The 3,823-nt window shown below is 37.2% G+C and overlaps 1 pseudogene; it reads right to left on the bottom strand.

Moving 5' to 3' along the window:
- Nucleotides 1-284: 284 nt before the first annotated feature.
- On the bottom strand, nucleotides 285-1,227 carry LOC116072933 (annotated as a pseudogene).
- Between the last annotated feature and the right edge of the window lie 2,596 nt (nucleotides 1,228-3,823).

Genomic DNA, 3,823 nt, shown 5'->3' with positions numbered 1-3,823 from the left:
GTAATCATCCTTCACTATCTTCACTTCTGAAATTTCCTCCATAATTAGTTTAATTTTGCATAATGTGAAATAATTTTGATTCTACACTATTCCACAGTAGTTTTTAAAAACTATTTGTTATTTTAGTTCCTCTCATTGTTGGTTTAAAAAATTGTGGGTCAAACCCAGAAACTCCTGAATGTAAGCAAATCTTATGCCGGTTGCTTACTATTCCAATCAATCCTCTGAAAATGTAAACCTCAGAAGCCATAAGACTTTAGTTCCATAAGAAATACAGATTCTACTTAGGTAAAGATTCTTTTCATCAAAGTTTTTCTCAGTGCAATGTGGACATCTTTATTCCTTATACTATAAATAAAAGGATTTAGCTGGGCCCATAATGGTATAAAAGATGGTAGATATTTTATCTTTATCCACAGATGCACTAGAAGTCTTAAGATACATGAAGGCTGAAGCTCCAAAGAAAATAGAAACAGCTATTACATGGGAGCTACATATACTGAAGACTTTTCACCTACCTTCTGCAGAATGGATGCTGAGGATGTTGGAAAGAATCAAGGTATAAGAAATAAAGATAGTCAGGGTGGGAACTATCACATTGACACTCACAATAATGAAAACTTCCAACACATTGATTGTAATGCCTGTGCAGGAGAGCTTCAGGAGAGGAAGTAGGTCATACACATCGTGATTGAGGATGTTTCCATCACAAAAGGTCAGGTTTAGCATACTACCAGCAAGCACAATGACTTCTAAAAACTCCATCATATACACACCCACTGTCATCAAGAGGCAGACCTCATGGGACATGGTGACCTGGTAAAGCAGGGGCTTACAAATGGCAGCATATCTATGATAAGCCATTGCTGTCAAAATGTAACATTCATCAATAACAAAGAAGCAGAAGAAAAAGAGCTGAGTCAAGCACTCAGCATGAGAGATGATGTTCTGCTTCACAAAACCTACCAGCATTTTGGGGGTTATGACAGAGGAATAGCAGAGATCTGTGAAGGAAATGTTGAAGAGAAATTAGTACATTGGGGTGTGCAGGTGAGGATTCAACACAATCAGAATAATCAAGCCTAGGTTCCCCATCATAGAGACGTCATAGATTCCCAAGAACACGCAGAAGAAAGGCAGCTGAAGTTCTGGCTGCTGTGTCAAGCCCAGAAGGATAAATTCTTTCACTAAAGAGGCATTTTCTAAAGTCATTCTTCCCTAGGTCATATCTGTAAGAACAGTAAAAATTATAACATTAAAATCAAATTCCATCATTCTTCAATCTACCACATTAAAATGAGACTAAGAACAAGGAGAATAGGAGAATAAATTCAAATTCACAATTCTCTGTGCCTTTATTCACTACATTTTATGGAAGTTATGGTACAGAAATAACCATAAATATATTGAAGCCATTTCCTTGTGAATAAGATTCAGGGAGCTGAAAGACTGAATTTAGAAATTTGGAAAAAGCATGTTAATGGAGATGCATTAATGTATAACCTTTACTTAAAGAAGGCATAGGAAGTCTCTGTAAGAAGCCAGGAATGTGGACTGGTCAGTTCCAGGAACTTGTTGGTCACAGAGACCCCCTCCAGCTAGGGCCCAGAATAAGGAACAGGATAGCAGTCAGCCATTAAGAAGATAGCATTGACCAAACCACATTCCTCTAGACAATGAGTGTGCAGAATGACTTTCTTGTGACCTGACTCAACTAGGGAGTGGGTTCCTTTGGAATTTTCTATTGTTTTCATGCTATGTTTCCTTGGTAACCCCCTCATTCCCCCTTTAAATAACCCCTCACTTCTTGTGTTTGGGGTCGAACCCCTCTGGCCTGCCAGGCTACATATTCGACCCCAGATCTGGCTTATCCTGAATAAACCTCATGTGATTGCAGCAAGATCAGTCTCTCATGAGTTATTGGGTGGTCACATCATCCCGAGGCTTGAGTAAGGATCTCCCCAGTTCTGGGGGTCTTTCAGAACCAATAACCATTACTGCTCTGTAGTATCTTGGTGCCATTTATACCTTGAAATTACACCTCTTACTTCAGATCCAGTGGTAATCTCAAAATATAAGAGACAAGGCACATCAAAGACTCACTACGTTGCTCAGAGATAATTTGTGGGAAAGTAAATCATGCATCCAATTCAATACTTACCTTTGTATTATAAGGACCCACAAGTGAACTTACTGACTCTTCTGTACTCTCACAGAAGGACAATTACAATTTGCATGGATGAGATGTAAAGATTTATAGACTATCTATATAGAAAGAAAAATATATATTTTTTTTATTTTTGCTAGGCTTGGGTCTGGATAGTGAGGGAAATTAATTTTATACTGCAAAATCCAGAGCTCTCATTCCTCCAGGTTCTACGATATCATAAGTTCTGAAACATGATTTCTGGTAATGGCTTTTCCAGAATGCCTTATGTTCCACAAAGGTTGGTAAATAGCATCTACTGATGTCAGATGAGCCATCTGGTAATGACCTAAGAGGGTTATATGATTCTGTAATCTTAGAGACCTGATTAAAAATTGTAAGGCTTATATGTTTCCCAGGTGTTTTTTCCAAGAGATCAGGCTTTGTTGCTATGTTACTTGCAAATCAGTTCAATACTAATGAGATTGGCTTATTAGATGTATACAATATTGCTTTGTTTTATTTATTAAGAATTTTATGTATTTATATAGTATGTTTTGCTAAAGCTCATCAGGATGATGTCTCCTAGTCCAGTTCCTCCTCCATTCTCCTATCATTGCCCCCTCTCAACCTTATCTGTGCCTTTCTCTTTTTCCTACACTGAGTCCACAAGCACTGCCAATATGTATATAAGTGTAGGGCCATCTACTTAGTGTAGATAACATCTCAGGTAGGGCATAATTGAAGAAAGATTGCTATGTTTATACGAGTAACCATTCACTATAAATATTCCCTCAGCTAGAGGTAGAACTTTATGACCATATTTTCTCCACCTCCTTGGATTGTGACAGGCTTGGTATTATCCAGCTCTTATGCATACCATTACAACCTCTGTGAGTTCATTTGAGCATGAAGCCAGTTGAGGCCTGAAAACATTGTTATAATCCACTAATCTATAACATCTGGCTCTTTCAGTCTTTCCAGTCCTACATTTCTAATGATCCCTGAGACAAGGTATGATATGGAGGTCCCATTTAGGAATAAGCACTCACAGTCTTTTATTCTCTACCTTTTGGCCAGCTGTAGATATCTCTCTTAATCACTATTTACTGCTGAAAGAGGCATCTCTGAGGAAGGTTTCAGAAATAAATAATCTATGGGTATAATAGAAAGTCATTGGGAATCAATTTAATTCTATATATGCAGCAGAGAAAGTCATAGGTAATTCCCAAGGACATATCTAGTCTAAAGCCCCAAAAAACATGTTAAAATAAGTACTGTCTGTGGAGCACACATGAAATCCAATCAGAAAGCAATAATTCCCTAAACACACTTATGTATATATTTCCTTATGGGTATGTCCTTCCAGATCAGGTGTTAATGATTGACATCTCATGATTGACAACTGGGTGAAATTGATTATTACTTTTCTCCTTTGATAGCATGTATAGAACTTTAGTACTGTAAAATCTGGATAATGCCAGATTCATCACCAACTTATTACTTGACATGAACAATTGTCAAGTAATAATACATACGGCTAACTCTTTACATAGGAGAGTTGAAAAGAACTATAAGGAAAGAATTAGTTTCTCATCAGTCTTTGAATTATGCTGAGGGAAACGAGTGCTTATGATAAGGTTATATAATGCAAGTAAAATTCACAAAACTTCTTTT

The sequence above is a fragment of the Mastomys coucha genome, unplaced genomic scaffold (assembly GCF_008632895.1).
Source record: "Mastomys coucha isolate ucsf_1 unplaced genomic scaffold, UCSF_Mcou_1 pScaffold23, whole genome shotgun sequence".
In the NCBI taxonomy this organism is placed as follows: domain Eukaryota; kingdom Metazoa; phylum Chordata; class Mammalia; order Rodentia; family Muridae; genus Mastomys; species Mastomys coucha.
The sequence above is the reverse complement of the archived record's forward strand: the minus strand, read 5'-3'. Positions and strand labels throughout refer to the sequence as shown.